The sequence below is a fragment of the Mya arenaria genome, chromosome 11 (assembly GCF_026914265.1).
Source record: "Mya arenaria isolate MELC-2E11 chromosome 11, ASM2691426v1".
Taxonomy (NCBI): domain Eukaryota; kingdom Metazoa; phylum Mollusca; class Bivalvia; order Myida; family Myidae; genus Mya; species Mya arenaria.
The window spans coordinates 57229276-57247516 of record NC_069132.1 but is presented as its reverse complement, the minus strand read 5'-3'; the positions used below and the strand labels follow the sequence as shown (position 1 = coordinate 57247516).

The following is an 18241-nucleotide window of genomic DNA, read 5'->3' as shown; positions in this document are numbered from 1 at the left end:
CATGAAAGGCTAGACAGATTTAAAAAAAATCTGGTACACAGGTGTAACATCAGAAGATACAGGTCAAGTTCGATATTGGGGCTGGTGGGGCCAAGGTCAAGGTCACTGTTACTAAAAATAGAAAAACAGTTTCCGGACGATAACTCATGAAAGGCTTGACAGATTTGAAATTTTTTTGGTACACAGGTGTAACATCAGAAGATACAGGTCAAGTTCGATATTGGGGCTGGTGGGGCCAAGGTCAAGGTCACTGTTACTAAAAAAAAGAAAAACGGTTTCCGGACGATAACTCATGAAAGGCTTGACAGATTTGAAAATTTTTTTGGTACACAGGTGTAACATCAGAAGATACAGGTCAAGTTCGATATTGGGGCTGGTGGGGCCAAGGTCAAGGTCACTGTTACTAAAAAAAGAAAAACGGTTTCCGGCCGATAACTCATGAAAGGCTAAACGGATTTGAACAATTTTTGGTACACAGGTGTAACATCAGAAGATACAGATCAAGTTTGATATTGGGGCTGGTGGGGTCAAGGTCACTGTTACTAAAAATAGAAAAATGGTTTCCGGACGATAACTCATGAAAGGCTGGACAGATTTGAACATTTTTTGGTACACAGGTGTAACATCAGAAGATACAGGTCAAGTTCGATAGATCCTTCAAAAACTAAATGAGCAAATATTTACCTTTGGTAATTGACACTTGGAAAGATGAACAAACAAAACAAATCCAGCATGCTTCATTTGAACCAGATGCCAGTGGAATACCAGCAGAACTTAAGTATGGCATATTTGCCACAGTAGTGCTTACTACAAATATTGACCTGTCAGATGGACTTGTTAATTCGGCTACAGGAACAGTCCCGGGATTTATTCCCAGGTGGATAAGCTAGTTTTTCTTGTCAGCAGTGTAACTTCTAAATTACAGATTTAAATAAAACAATACATGCATGATAAAAGAAGATGCAGTGTGCAGTAACCTTGGAGTTATGGCCTCTTTTCAAAGGAATGGTTTGCCATTCCTGTGTCCAGGCGGCATTTGGGGGTATTCGTCACTCCTGTGACAGCTCTAGTTTTTAGAAATAATGAAAAATTCTAGTTTCCTTCAAGGTTTGTCCCTCGAGTGGGCTCTCTCTAACATCAAATCCTGGATCTGCCCTTGTTAAATGTATGGATCTGCCCCTGTTAAATGTATGGATCTGCCCTTGTTTAATATATGGATCTGCCCCTGTTAAATGTATGGATCTGCCCTTGTTAAATGTATGGATCTGCCCCTGTTAAATGTATGGATCTGCCCCTGTTAAATGTATGGATCTGCCCTTGTTTAATATATGGATCTGCCCCTGTTAAATGTATGGATCTGCTCCTGTTAAATGTATCGATCTGCCCCTGTTAAATGAATGGATCTGCTCCTGTTAAATGTATGGATCTGCCCCTGTTAAATGTATGGATCTTCCCCTGTTAAATGTATGGATCTGCCCCTGTTAAATGTATGGATCTGCTCCTGTTAAATGTATGGATCTGCCCCTGTTAAATGTATGGATCTGCCCCTGTTAAATGTATGGAACTGCCCCTGTTAAATGTATGGATCTGCCCTTGTTTAATGTATGGATCTGCTCCCGTTAAATGTATGGATCTGCTCCTGTTAAATGTATGGATCTGCCCCTGTTAAATGTAATGATCTGCCCCTGTTAAATGTATGGATCTGCCCCTGTTAAATGTATGGATCTGCTACTGGTGAATGTATGGATTTTCCCCTGTTAAATGTATGGATCTGCCCTTGTTAAATGTATGGATCTGCCCCTGTTAAATGTATGGATCTGCCCCTGTTAAATGTATGGATCTGCCCCTGTTAAATGTATGGATCTGCCCCTGTTAAATATATGGATCTGCCCCTGGTAAATGTATGGATCTGCCCCTGTTAAATGTATGGACCTGCCCCTGTTTAATGTATGGATCTGCCCCTGTAAATGTATGGATCTGCCCCTGTTAAATGTATGGAAGAGCCCCTGTTAAATGTATGGATCTGCCCCTGTTAAATGTATGGATCTGACCCTGTTAAATGTATGGATGAGCCCCTATTAAATGTATGGATCTGCCCCTGTAAAATGTATGGATCTGCCCCTGTTAAATGTATGGATCTGACCCTGTTAAATGTATGGATTTTCCCCTGTTAAATGTATGGATCTGCTCCTGTTAAATGTGTGGATCTGCCCCTGTTAAACGTATGAATCTGCCCCTGTTAAATGTATTGATCTGCCCCTTTTAAATGTATGGGTCTCCCCCTTTTAAATGTATGGATCTGCCACTGTTAAATGTAGGGATCTGCCCTTGTTAAATGTATGGATCTGCCCCTGTTAATTGTAGGGATCTGCCCTTGTTAAATGTATGGATCTGCCCCTGTTAAATGTATGGATTTGCCCTTGTTAAATGTATGGATCTGCCCTTGTTAAATGTATGGATCTGCCCTTTTAAATGTATGGACCTGCCCCTGTTTAATGTATGGATTTGCCCCTGTTAAATGTATGGATCTGCCCCTTTTAAATGTATGGACCTGCCCCTGTTTAATGTATGGATCTGCCCCTGTTAAATGTATGGATCTGCCCCTGTTAAATGTATGGATCTGCCCCTGTTAAACATATGTATCTGCCCCTGTTAAATGTATGTATCTGCTCCTGTTAAATGTATGGATCTGCCCCTGTAAAATGTATGGATCTGCCCCTGTTAAATGTATGGATCTGCCTCTGTTAAAGGTATGGATCTGCCCCTGTTAAATGTGTGGATCTGCCCCTGTTAAATGTGTGGATCTGCCCCTGTTTAATGTATGGATCTGCCCTTGTTAAATGTATGGATCTGTTAAATGTATGGATCTGCCCCTGTTAAATGTATGGATCTGCTCCTGTTAAATGTGTGGATCTGCCCCTGTTAAATGTATGGATTGCTCCTGTTTAATGTATGGATCTTCCCTTGTTAAATGTATGGATCTGTTAAATGTATGGATCTGCCCTTGTTAAATGTATGGATCTGCCCCAGTTAAATATATGGATTGCTCCTGTTTAATGTATGGATCTGCCCTTGTTAAATGTATGGATCTGTTAAATGTATGGATCTGCCCCTGTTAAATGTATGGATCTGCCCTTGTTAAATGTATGGATCTGCCCCTGTTAAATGTATGGATTGCTTCTGTTTAATGTATGGATCTGCCCTTGTTAAATGTATGGATCTGCCCTTGTTAAATGTCTGGATCTGCCCTTGTTAAATGTATGGATCTGCCCTTGTTAAATGTATGGATCTGCTCCTGTTAATTGCAAAAAAAACCCAGACAAGTTACCAATGACAATCCTCATTAACCGTGCCTGGATTTGCTTATTTCATGCAGAGGAAAAATACCTTTTTTTGGATATAATTATTGGTAAATTTGTGTTTATCCTAAACAGATTGCTTGTTTTTATGTTCCAACAATTTTAAGAGTATCATCATGCCAAGGATTTAGCCACTCCAAGCATAAGAAGATTCTAAATAGACTAGAAATGCTGGATTTTCCTTTTGGAGTTGTTTCCCTTAGACCAATAATTCAATGGCAAAAGAGGCATGACAGATTAGCTGTATTTCACCCATCACTTACTCATAGTTAGTCAATGGACATAGCTTATTGTAAAGTAAAACTATATTTTATCAGGGGGACAAGTATGATCTCTATATATATGTATACACTTTTTTATTACATATAAATGGAATCCTTTGCGTTTGACATGGAAAAGTGAGAGCATCAGGTCTAGTGGTATAGGTCTGCATCTCACTGAAAAGGCTGTGGGTTTGATCCCCACCAGGGTTACTTTCTCATGGCCTTTCAAAACGGACACAGTACTAGTTTTTGCCCAGGAAACCGACTCAAGAGTGATTCTATAAGCTCAGCTTTTGTCACAATCTAGCTAAAATAAATTAGTATAAACCAAAAAAAATTAAAAGCTAAAAAACTGGAAGGTTAATTTTTACTCTTTTTTTTACCTATTTGTTGTGTTATTGTGTTGCATTGTTATAAATTGATTACACGTGGTAACTTTATTTTCTACATGTAAGTTATTAAGTCTATTGATAAAAAATGATATTCAACAAAATGAAAAAAAAAATCAAATACTCTTCAAGAATTATGCAAACAATTCAATTTCCTCAAATATCCGGTGTTGTGTATTTGTCATTCACAAATGAATGTCTTCTCAAATCTGTCAGTTTAATTAAAATCAATATTTCAATGCGTTTATCCACAATAGACCTCCGGAAATGGGCTCTCAAGATGACGAAGAAATGATAAACTAAAGGGATTAAGTGTAATCTTCATGTACAATCACTTTTACAAATTATTATCGCATATCAAGAAGATATGATCTCTGTGGTTGCATTAAATTACAAAATAGTGATTTTATCTTTAAAAAAGTATTATCATAACTTCTCAATTGCAATACATGAAAAAAAAAAATGGTTGATGACACGACTTATGCAAGACAGTTAAAACCATTCGTCAAGTTTTTGGTATTAGATTTAACAAAATATGATATGACTTTATCAATACAGTTGCATGCTATGGTATAAACACATTTAGTTTTAAGTATTTTATGTGAAAATTAAAAGATTAAAGAAAAAACATACACAAAAGTTTGAACTTTGTTTAAAGTATAATGAAAGTAAAGTATTTTTAATATTATCAACTTCAAAATTTCAAGTTGAAGATGAAGCTTAATATTATCAAGATATTGTATTTTATGACCAATGAGATACTTAAATTAGGAAAAGGTCTTAAGTTATGGAAATGCATTCTCTTCACCAGAGGGATTAAGCTATGCCTAACAGTTAGATTAATCATTATCAAACCTCTGATTAATGAGAATATGGAAATAACTTAAGATGTTTCATGAATTTCCCCTTTGGTCTAAACAAAAGTATTTTTTTCTTACCCAAGAGGTCATTATACTGCGGAAATTTCAAGGACATTTCATTGGCCACGACAGAATCCATGCATCAAGGTCAGAAAGGTGACAGGTCCTGGCTTTGATGTGTGCACTAATTCCATTCCAGCTACATTATCCCCACCTCTGAGGGGGGAGCCTTATCAATTAATCTGTGAAAAATGTCTAATTTCCAGCTTTAATTTGATTACCATAACAACTGAGCCAGTGTTGTGAATGGACATTATACTCAGGAAGTTTGGTGAGCCCGGGCTAGAGCAAGCAACCATATAGATATTGATATCCATTTCCAATCAGTCTGGGGTTTTTTTCAAAAAAATACAAGGTATTATAATTGCCTAGGCATCATTATCTCCAGCAATGAAAACTGCAACCTTGGCCATAACTCAAAAAATACTTCAAGATATTCAAACGCAACATGGTACACATGTTTCTTGAGACAATATGCACATGTAAATAACTCTGGCTTAAATTACTGTTGAGTTATGCCCCTTTTTTACTGAAAAATAACAGAAGATCGTTTGGTCATTTCTCTGCACTCTTGTTAAGCTGCATTGGCAGTATTGGCAGTATTGGCATCCTTCAGTACAGGTGTCTCAGATAGGGAGGCAGTCAATATATTTTAACTGCCCCAAAGGTGGCTTCCAACCTTCCAACAAGAATTTTTAAGCACTTCAAAGGAATTTGTTATACATGTAGTCACCCTGTTGTTCTTTAAAGCTGAGATTTAACTGATGGGTTGATTTGAAACCAATGTTCAAACTGTACATGGATGCTTTGCAAGGGGGAAGGGAAGGGGGAGGGGGAAGGGGATAAAGCACTCTTCAGAAGTAAGTACCTGGTGATGCATCAAAACATATACACTTAATCACTTATGGCTGCAGTCAGCTTTTTTGATGTGGGATGTAAAGACAGGTCTAAATGAAGCATTTACCAATTTGGGCACAACAACTTGAAATGCTAAGTTAATTTGCAAACAAGGTATTGACATTTTGTTATGCATTGCACAAAAATTTGAAAGAATTGTTTGTATAATTCCAAACAAATGCCCACAGTTCACTATTTGAGGTCCGGTTACAATTATGTGAGGGTTGATCTGACAGCGACCTTGAAAGGTGGTCATTACAATCTCCGGCCACACTGCCCCCTGTAATGACCAGCTCTCAAACACACACACAGGATGTAATTTGCTGAAAAATACAACCTGACATCCCTGATGGATGGCAATCCAGGGGGAAAAAGGACCGGCAGATAATTGATTTCTCATGGCTTTCTTTTTAAAGCTTTGAGTATGGTTTTAAAGGGCTGCTTTGAAAGTGGTGTAGGAGTCCTGGGGTTTTAAGGGTCAAGGATAGGATTTTAATAACATTGTTGTTGTTGTTTATAGTTTTGAGGGGTCAGCTTGCAATGTGAATCAGGGAAATAATATTTTGTCCATTGACCGACAAAAATGCACACTCAGATATAGCAGTAGTTTCATTACAATTTATTAAAATGTCTGAAAAAATACAAAAACTATTTAATTGGATCCATATCATAGTTTTTGTTTCAATGACTTTTGCACATTTTCAAATTGTTTTTAAAGTTAATTTTAATTGTACATGTCCATGAAATTGTACATGTATGTTTTGGCTGGTAAAATTGTACATGTTTTCTTTTTACTGGTCATTCTGTACTTGAATGAAATACAGTGGACTTCCTGGCAATATTTAGGTTAATGTTGTGTTACTAATTTGTCTTCTTAGAGGCAAACTTAAGTTGGAAAGGGGTTACATAACTTTGTTTCTTCAAAGGCAGATAATTACTGTTACTGAATCTAGAATTGGAACTAATTTGACTTTAATAAAGATGGTGTTATTAAGAAGTGTTTAGGGAATAGCAGTAGGACCCAGGGGGTCTGTGTGGTAACAGTTAGTCTGTAAAGCCGAGGATGTGTATTGTCAAATTGTCTTCATGGCTAGGTGTTTGATTTCTCTTAATCAATTCACAGGTGTATAAAACATCTAACAAGGGTAAACATTTTCTTTCTCTGGGTTGTGAAAAGCATCCAATGGGAGTTGATAATTTCATTAGCTATGGGAGTTACCGAGGCTTGCACAATTGTTTGTAAAAATGCATAGCCCGTAGGGGTCCCTTTGCGGCCTTTTGATTAGAGGTGATATAAGCCCCTGATAGAATTTACCCCTGGAAGTAATGGGCTGTGGAAAATTGTGGGGGAATTCACAGATAGGCTAACTATTCCCCACTGGAATTGTTAGTATTCTGCTTATGTAGAAATCATCGGCCACTAAGCCTGAATCAAAGACCTTGGGGAAAATTGTTAAAATCCTGCTTGTATATGACATCATTGATGAGCCAGAAATGACAGCGCTTTCAATGGCCATTACCTACTTCAAACAATCGGGAAGTGTTCTGTTAAAGGGGCACCTGTCACCTTTTCCTGAGAAATCCGGAGAGAGAGCGTGTACATAAAATCCTAACAGTTGTAATTTGGCTAATTAACACATGTATTTTGAGTTAAGGGATTACATACCAGCTAATATAATGTGTTTGATGTCATCACATGTGATAGATATTACATTGGCGCTGAGGCCATAACTCTCAGGTGTTTAGCTAGGGTTGAAAATGATCTCTTGAAATATTGCTGCCATTTACTGCCCCTTTATGATGTTAATATGAGTAATAAAATGTGCAATGGATGATGAAGTTCATTTATTTAATTTGGCGTTTGATCAATTTCAGCTATGGTGACTTCATTTTGTCATGATTAACTTAATCATAGTTGGTTAATGAAACACCTGTCAGAATCTGCATTTGGGGAACAGCAAAAGACTTGTGTTAGCAATAAAATACCTGTTTATTATATACTCTGTTCTGGTAAAATTGACAGAAAGGAACATTAAAACAGGAGATACTCTCTCTCTCTCAAATGCTATGTAAATTATCAAAGAATAGGATTCCTGAGGAGATACTTGGTTAAAGTTATCTGAAAATATGATATTTGTGAACTTCAATTTAATTCTTCATGTTGAAAGTAAAAATGACCCTGAAAAAATGCAAATGTGGCTCATAATTTGCAGAACCATCAAGGATATATTACAATGTATATTATAATCAAAAGGAGCAACTTCTATAAGCTCATGTCTTTAAACTGACCCTCAGCAAGGTCACTACTGACCCTCGGTAAGGTCAGCAAGGAAGGTCACTCTTGACCCTCGGAAAGGTCTGGGTAATGTCAGTCCTGACCCTGGGCAAGGTCTGAGTAAGGTCAGTCCTGACCCTCGGCAAGGTCTGAGTAAGGTCAGTCCTGACCCTCGGCAAGGTCTGAGTAAGGTCAGTCCTGACCCTCGGCAAGGTCTGAGTAAGGTCAGTCCTGACCCTCGGCAAGGTCTGAGTAAGGTCAGTCCTGACCCTCGGCAAGGTCTGAGTAAGGTCAATCCTGACCCTCGACAAGGTCTGAGTAAGGTCAGTCCTGACCCTAGGCAAGGTCTGAGTAAGGTCAGTCCTGACCCTCGGCAAGGTCTGAGTAAGGTATGCTATTTAAGACTTCAATTCTTCTTTGAGTTATATTTAGTATCCCCAGTATAAACAGATCTTATCCCTGATTGGATAGTAATGTTAATTATTCAAAAACATGCTTTAGAAAGTGATACTTTTATTAGCAGCTTTTTGCTATAGTGCCCTGGCGTTTCTGCAAGTTTGCAGCATTTTCAGAGAACAGTAATGACAAAACAGTCTGTGAACATGAACATTGACCTATTGCCATTTTGCACTTTGTCCAGGAAGCTCTTATTAAGATAACAGCTAGTATGCTGGAGATTTAATTAGAAAAACAGGCAACAGTTAAAGGTTATGCTGACCAATTTGTTGTCTGATTGTCTCCCATTTTCCTGCAATGTATAATCACTTCATTTGCTATGAACTTTCAGACTTTTGCCTCTTTCCATGTTTAAATATTAATAGTGTTATAGTGTGATGTTGGCTATTTACGTTTTGTAGGGGTTAGACTGGCAAATGTCAGTTTGGCTTCCTCTCATAGTTTGACCTTCAGTCGCCATTATTTTCATGATTTAGCATATTTAATACAGAGACCAGACATTGTACTGCATAGGATAATTATTTTGATACACTCAGTATAAAGATATTTTCTTTCTGATGTATGATAATGTATAACCCAGCTGGATACACAAACCAGACTGGCAGTCCATTGATAGCCGGGGTTTGATGGATGAGCCAGCAGCTTTGAAACCACCAGTCCTCTTGACCCAGGGCCATCCTTGGCCAGTCCAGCCACAACACACTAACATGACCATGCAAAATACATAGTTCCTGTTTCTTCTAATTACAACATGTTTGCTTGAATTCTCACAGAAACCAGTCTGGATATCTGAGGTACCAGTCGACCAGAACAGATTTAATCACCAAAAACAACCAGTAATCACTGACAAGACGCCTTTAATGATCAAACGGTGCAGTGGCCTTGACGAACTAGCCTGGATCCGATAGCCACACTGACCACTTGTGTATTGTTAGGCTGGTTTCAACATTAAATGGCAGAGATAATTGGATTTTATAGGTAATTTGTAAAGTTCTGTAAACAAGTGGTGCATCTCTGTGCAATTTTCCTGACCACAATCTCAAGGGAGCATCACTAATTTCATTTCGTACAAACTTTCACTCAAGATTTAAAAGCAAATATCCCTGAGATTGTTTTTTTCTTTTAGAGAGTTAAGAGTTTATTTACAAATACATGAGACAAAAATGCACATGAGTATACAGCATTTTATATCTAAGACTAATGAAAACAGTGTATACTTAGTTTTCACTGTTCCATGATCATAATTAAAGCATTCATCTTGAGGCCCTGATACAATTTATTTGTAGATTAACTTATTGAATACTGTCACAGCCATAAATGAGGTACAATTTATGGGATTTCGATCAATCTTAACATAATTGCAGAATTGTATAGAACCACTGAAAGGTGTGTCACTAAAAGAACATGATCTCAACTCAAAGGTCAAGGTCACACTTTGAACTCAAAAGTTGCTGGATTTGGAATTTGTCACAATCCTTTGTTGTAGGTATTGGAAATTATGATTCTTGACAAATCAACTATGAGGGCTCAAATATTTACATCAGTGATGGGTGAAATACAGATATAAATTCATGAGACTCAGTGCTCATTTTTTGCAGCAATATGGATATTTCCCTTTAAAAGCTATATGGCCTTCACGATCTTTGTTATTAAATAACGAATAACTTTCTGAAGGTATAACATTAAAGTTAACATAAATTCATTAAAAAGTTATTTTAGCACCTGTGTCCTTAGAAGATGATACAGTGTACAAATGTTTAATTTAGAATGTTTGCTCCTGGAACAACTATTAGTCAACAATAAAAGTTTGTTTACTGGTAATATCTATGTAGAATACCACTTGATGTCAACATGACGTCTTTGTCATTGGCTTGTGCTTACCTTAAACACTCAAGCCTTAGAGCAAGAGTTGACAAATGGAGCGCCGAATATTAGACAAACAACCGACCTCCTGTGGCCTCACTAGCTGTTCTAGATTTGAAGGAGATGGGTCGGGGCATACTCTGTGTGCGCCACCCCCCCCCCACCCACCCCCCCCCCCAAAAAAAAAAACTGTTGAAGTGTTCTTTTTTTGTTCTTATTGAAAAACAAAATATGAATACAATTCTCTATTTTATACTTAAAATAGCCCAAAGAACTCCCTTTCACAGGTGCTGGGGAAGGGGGCCCTGTGACTTCCAAAAATTGCAACCCCGAACTTACAACACAATCTGAATCTGGGCCTGTCCATGTTCAGATGATATCTGTCCTTTTAGGTTTAAGATGTTTATTCCATTAAAGTTGCCCAATAAACAAACAATACCTCACTTTATTTGATGCTCAGGTGATGTTTATTTGTTCTTGAATGTTAACAAACCAAATACTGGCCATGTTTGTCAAGTGGCATACTTCCTGCTATTGAATTAGCTTTGTAAATATTTACGAAGGAAAAATTGTGCTAAAATCATTAAAAAAGGCCTTTTTCACAGAATTTATTGGGATCTGAATTGTCTATTGAAGTAAAATCACAATAACTTGAAGTCTGACTTGAAAAGGTAAATACTTCTTTTGGCCAATCTACCATACTTTAATTAAATGTGCAGAGGGGTTGAAGATGTATCTAATATCCATTGTTAAGATGATGGAAAAGCCACAGGGATATGAGGAAATCTGATTTCAAAGAGTGGAGAGTTTTTATGCAGGTCACTGAAATTAAAATTAAAATCCCAAGTGTTTGTTTATTGCCAGAGTGTTTTGTGGTATTAGCTTAAAGCCTTTGAACTTTCCATGCATTTCCATTTAGCTCTCAGCTAGAGTCTTTTTGCTTCAGATAATAAGTGATTATGACAGGTTCATTTATTCGATGCCATATTTCTTCAGGTAACAGGTTCATGCAATCTGAGAGAATGCCATTAGTTCTGTATTATATTAGTGTTTTACTGGTAATGCAATCATTATTATTATAATAATTATTTTTTTTATTATTATTATCATTATTTTTATTATTATTATTATTATTATTATTATTATTATTATTATTATTAAATTATTGTATTTGTTGTTGTTTTTATTATAATAATCATTACTATTGTTGTTGTTGTTTTTGTTTTAACTTTGTAATAAAGTGCAATTGTATATTTCATCCAGTTTCAATTTTTTTTCTCAAGGTCTGACTGCTTACACATTCTGATCTAAGGCATTTTATTTCCAATTAAGTCAGTCATCACTTTTAGCCACAGGTAACAAAGTCATTACTTTCTGGCTATTGTGGCGAAAATCACCACTTCGGAGTTTGCTGGTAGCCAATTTAATCAGGTCTTACCTAAAGAGGGCTTTGTAACATGGAAATTGGACCCATACCTCCAAGGAACTTCACACTAATGATAAATTACACTTTGATAATAGCTTTTACTGACAGGTTTTATTTTCATGGTTGAATCATTTTGATGAAAAATTCAGATATTCAGTTGATTGTTGCATAATTTTAACTAGAATGACATCACTGGATTTCAAGCATATTAGTCTTGAACTGGAAACTTCAAAGCAGAATAAGAAAATCCAATAATTGAAGATTGATTTTGATAAGATGTTCATCTAATTCGGTTAAGAAAGTGAAAATGAACCAAAACATAATCTGCTAAATGAATCTGATGTCAGGATCTTTGTATTGGTGAGCGTAAATGTTATTATCAAGAGAGTAATTTAGACTTTAAGATACACAAAGTACTACAATGTACATGTTCATAAAACCAGTATTTATTGGTTGCAATCTCATTCTGCCATCTATGTATCTATTTATCAGCAACGTTTATGGTCCATACATCATCGCCAATACAGAAGTGACCATTGTGATATTTCAATGCTCCAGTCATGGAGCTGGGCTATTTGGGCAACACAGCCTTGTTTATTGGCCCAAAGACCACATTGACCATGCTGGTATTACATCAGGTTTCATGCACTCTATAGTGGATATTGAGGTATTACATCAAAACATCAGCTGTAGAATCTCAAAATACCACATTTGGTATTTCTGGAATGGGAGGGTTGGGGATGAGCTGGGGCCCTTTTGGTCTCATCTAATGTCCAAATCCAGGATGATCAGGGACCGTATTCATATAACATCATTTCCTAACTTAGTCATTTTCCTAAATAATGTATCTTAGACTCTTATCATATGAAATTATAATAAAATAATAATTTATTTTCTATAGTTTTATAAAAAGTAATATAAATATGTAAACTTTTCTTGTAATTTGACCATGAAAAATAAAGGAAATTGACTTAAGTTAAGAAACAAAAAAAAAAGTTTTATGAATACTGCCCCCTTCTCCTCAAGGTATAATTTGGAGGCTGGATTGACCAAGTGCCTCGGGTTCCCTCTGAAAGGCTTTGAAAAAAAATGTATTCATTTTTGGTTGCTTGTCACATCTGACCATTGTCTATATACATGTTTAGTATGCAAAAATAATCACCTACAATTTCTTGTATAACTTTTAACTTGGCAACACTTCTAATCAAACCAAAAAAAACAGGAACCAGAAAACAGGATTCAGGACTTGCGTCATTAGGAATAGGAAGGCAATGTAATAACAATCATTAAAAAAGATTAGCAGGTTCAGTGAAAAATTAGCTTTTTATCAGGCATAGTAATCAGGATTTTTAATGACACTTAAAATAAGAGGAACTGACCGATTTATTTTCATTTAAAGGATATTGAATATATCATGATTGTTTTTTTGCCATTTAATCAGCAGATGAATGTCAGAGAGAGTTTATTAAATCGATTGTGTACATATATAAGCAAAGCTAATGAAATAAGAAATTCGCTTATAAATACTATCCTTTAATTACACTTGTTTGTATTAATATGTTTTGTTTCTGTATTATTTGTATTTAATTACCATCATGTTGTGTTATAATTATTTGTATGGATGAGAAACAATATGTTTAAATCCAAATAAATCATCTTTCTGTTCTGTTCTTCTTTATTAACCACATATCTTGCTGTGGAATCATAGGCTCTATAAAAATATTATGATTTTTGAAAACCTTTTTGGTGGTCATTTACCTATATTAGTAATCTGATTTATTCCTTCCTGGGATTATTGCATAAATATAAGTTTCTATCTGGCTGAAGATCTTAATCTGCAAATGGTCACAATGCACAAATCTGTGAAAAAGGGGCGGAGCAATGTGTCGTGTCTGTCTAGTGTAGGAGACATGTGACTGAAATCCCCACTGCTTTAGTTCAACCAAGAGACCAACTGCCTAATCTTTTTTAAGTGCCAATACTTATATAGTAAATCAAAAAAGTAGTACCCTTCTTATTGGTTTGACCAAATTATTGGGAGAAAGCAATGACTCAGCCAGTATTCCCTGGCTTTAATTACTACTAATATTTCACAAGAGACCCATACTTTGGTTACATGCCCAATAATTAATGTTTACCTTAGTTTTTTTGGCATTAACTGGACATCAGCTGATTTAATTGTTAAGTGAAGCATCTTTAACTTAGTGTTTGGCACCAATAGCTCTATGCTAGCCTGTTCTATATGGTTACATAATAATATGTCCAGTTATCTCATTGAACTAATGCAAGAGAATCATTGATTGGTCATAATCATGTCAACACCTTGTGGAAATTAAAAGCATTATCAAAAAAGAAATAAAAATTGTGTTTGGTTTTATGACAGTCTGTTTAGAAGTAATTATTATGTTATTTAAAAAGAAACCAGACCTGTTGTTCATTCCTATGTGATAAATGGATATTACATTATGTTCATGTCACCCACAAACAATTCTATGTACAGGTACAAAAATCAACAGTTATGCCATTTTTATAAGCATTTTATAGATGCCAAGGGGTATTTATCAGCATTTATCAGTCAATTATAACAGTCTGTTCAAAATAAGTTGATAGATAATAAGGGATCATATCATTTCAATGAAATGGTTGAATAAACACAGGGTTATCATGCCATACAAACTGAAAACATTGATGTACCTGTGGTATTATGAAATTAGACAGTCACTGTCTATTAACAGATAGCAGTTGAATTTCGATCAATTAACTGATTGATGCACAATTAACTGTTTATTCCCAACACCAGCAATTCCACAGGGACAATACTAACTATATGACAGTACAGTTACTTGACAAAAGGGGTTATTTTCAAAATATCCTTGTGAAATGCCAATCCAATGGTCATCCCAGTGGGGGGGGGGGGGGAATTGATGATGTATAAGAAATTACCATATTTATGCCAAAGATGGCAGGCAAATTGTTCACACATAATTTGGCTAGAAAAGTGGTGTATTCAATAATTGATGCCAATGTTCTTAGGTCAGGTAGTGTAGAAAGGTCTGTGGTGTAGCCAGCAGCCAGGTCAGGTGGTGTAGCCAGTTGCCAGGTCAGGTGGTGTAGCCAGGTCAGGTGGTGTAGCATGTTGCCAGGTCAGATGGTGTAGCATGTTGCCAGGTCAGGTGGTGTAGCTTGTAGCCAGGAAAGGTGGTGTAGCCAGCAGCCAGGTCAGGTGGTGTAGCCAGTTGCCAGGTCAGGTGGTGTAGCCAGGTCAGGTGGTGTAGCCAGTTGCCAGGTCAGATGGTGTAGCATGTTGCCAGGTCAGGTCGTGTAGCGAGTTGCCAGGTCAGGTCGTGTAGCTTGTAGCCAGGAAAGGTGGTGTAGCCAGTAGCCAGGTCAGGTGATGTAGCCAGGTCAGGTGGAATAGCCAGGTCAGGTGGTGTAGCATGTAGCTAGTTCAGGTGGTGTAGACAGTAGCCAGGTCAGGTGGTGTAGCGAGTTGCCAGGTCAGGTGGTGTAGCAAGTTGCCAGTTCAGAAGGTGTAACCTGTAGCCAGGTCAGGTGGTGTAGCATGTAGTCAGGTCATGTGGTGTAGCCAGTAGCCAAGTCAGGTGGTGTAGCATGTAGCCAGTTCAGGTGGTGTAGCCAGGTCAGGTGGTGTAGCCTGTAGCCAGGTCAGGTGGTGTAGCCTGTAGCCAGTTCAGGTGGTGTAGCCAGTAGCCAGGTCAGGTGGTGTAGACAGTAGCCAGGTCAGGTGGTGTAGACAGTAGCCAGGTCAGGTGGTGTAGCGAGTTGCCAGGTCAGGTGGTGTAGCATGTAGCCAGGTCAGGTGGTGTAGCCTGATTGGTCAGGTGGTGTAGTATGTAGCCAGTTCAGGTATTGTAGCATGTAGCCATGTCCGGTAGTGTAGCATGTAGCCAGGTCAGGTGGTGTAGCATGTAGCCATGTCCGGTAGTGTAGCATGTAGCCAGGTCAGGTGGTGTAGACTGAAGGACAAGGGCGCTCATGATGAATGATTGATCATTGTATGATTGACATATCTTCAAGAAACTAAAAGTCAACTTTAAACATAATAAGATTGCATTTAATCATGTGGTTGACTCTGTGCGGTAAGATATTATAGCAATTATATCAAATTGCAGGGTTTTTTTCTATTTCTGTATTATATTTATACCAATAAGCAAAATGACTAGAGAATTATTACTGAAAAAAAACAAACATTTATTTTCAAAGAAAAACATCTTTAGCTAGTAATATAATTAGAAGACCTCAGCTCAGGTGCCACTAAATGTTACCTATTAAATGTGAAAACTAATATATGGTTCAAGGTTTTCTTTGAATTACATTGTGTTAAATACCTTGACAAGTATGTGACTACATGTATGCTTGACCAATGTCCAAGAAACTGCCAGTCACCGTCAAAGTTTTAATAAGTCTGTATGTGCACTTAAGCATGTGAATATTTTTGTTAATATTAAAAGTTTTAAAATGATTGTATCAAATTATTGCTTTTTCTAATGCTGTATAATGATGAACAAAAATGACTGCATATATAGAGAACTATTACTGGAAATTGGAGCATTTATTCCTTAAGAAAAATCTTTATTTATATGATATATAAGACTGCGCTCAGGTGCCATCTAATGTGAAAGCTGATATGTTTTACAAGGTATTTCTTGGAACTGTATTGTATAAAAAAAATCTTTGACAAGAATCAGCATATTTTTCTCATTTTACGACAGTCACTAGATGCAGAAATAATAGAGATGATGATTTGAAATAAACAACTACTTACACTGCGTGACTTGGCAATATTTTGAGCACAAATTAAAAATATATATATATATATGTACTGTACTAAATCTGCTGTATGGGTCTTAAACAAACAATCACCAAGGCAACACAGGTTTGATTCCCGGCCTGGGCGCATGTGAGTGGTTTGTGGTCACCACTAAGTCGGACAAGTGGGTTTTCTCCGGGTACTCCGGTTTCCCCCACAACACAAGAACACACTCTCACGCAACATCGTGCCAATGAGAGTGACTTATTATAAGTTATCAAACTTTCTTCACAATTGTTGTAAAATATATAGTGTGTAAACTAAAACAAACAATTTCCATGGAAGATCATAAAATTACATTTGGTTCGTTTCCGCTTCTATAATCTTGAAAATTTTCCATACTCAAGAGATTACCGTACATGTTATTATGATCATGCCCCATACATAGTTAAATTATATTTATGCAGTGAAACTGTAAACAAATAAAATTAGTAAAACCTGCTCATCAATCAGTTAAACAAAGAATGATCGCAATATCATTTTGCACCGAAAATAGTCAATTTATGCCACCTCAATGGCAGCCAGTGACAGTAAGTTGCATCTGTTCAAAGAGTTTCATTTGTAACCGCACGGTTCTAAAGAAGGTGTAAATTAAAGGTATGATTTAATATAAATGATTGAAGAGAAACCACTGTAAATATTGCATGTATGGATGCTCTACAGGGTGATGAGACCGCCGCTATACAGACTAGAAGTTCCACTTGGTATGTAAAAGAATACCCTCAAATTGCTGCCGGCTTCAGTTGGGGTTTCTTTGCTGTGTGAAGTCAATTGACAAGCCATAGATGATACACTTGATTCCAAATTCACTTGGTGGTATAGGTGACCTTTTACTCAAGTGGTTATGGGTTCGCGCCCCACCAGGAGGACTTTTTCATGGCCTCTCAAAATTTACAGTAACTTGATTGTACAATTATTAACCTTTATGTTTGTAAAACGAATGAAATAAAGATTATTCTTTTTTATTCAGAAAAAATGGCTTTTCTGAGTCTGAGATTGGAGTTGGACTTGAGACTGTTTGTAATCGTGGGCCCTGGGGAAACAGACTCCAGAGTGATTGTAATAAGCAATCCGCTTTTGTCACAATCAGGCTAAAAGAAGTAAGTATAAACTTTTTAAAATAAGTTTTGTGTACATGGTCACTTTAAGTGCCTTGCAAAGTCCCTAAATAAAAACCCATGACTATATGATGTCAGTTCTTGCCTGTTTTAACAAAAAAGCTTAAATACTAACATCAAAATTGATGTAAATGCTACTGAATAGTGCCATGATTTCTATCCTAACCAGTAATCCATTGATACAGTGCCAAAGGTTGGTTTCTATTATAAAGCCATTGTATATTAGGCAATGATCTTTGTAATAGACATTAAGATTTGTTTATCAGATAATATTTGACAGAGATCATTGGGAACCTGTTATATTTATTCTAGATTTTCTAAACCATCAGGAGAGGTAAATAAAATGGTGTCATAGCAGCTTAATAGATCAATAGAATGATTTTGCCATTGATCCCTAATGGGATGACAACTTTATAAAGGGGCTGGACAATGGAGGGTCCGGTG

The 18241-nt window shown here is 36.7% G+C and overlaps 1 long non-coding RNA gene across 1 annotated transcript in view; it reads left to right on the top strand.

Annotated features, from left to right (window-relative positions):
* The window catches only part of LOC128209658 (uncharacterized), a 36224-nt gene extending 18513 nt beyond the window's left edge, over positions 1-17711 (top strand). The window contains exons 2-3 of the long non-coding RNA XR_008257045.1: positions 9333-9537; positions 17650-17711. This is a non-coding gene — a long non-coding RNA (uncharacterized LOC128209658). The remainder of the gene's footprint in view (positions 1-9332; positions 9538-17649) is intronic.
* Positions 17712-18241: the final 530 nt, after the last annotated feature.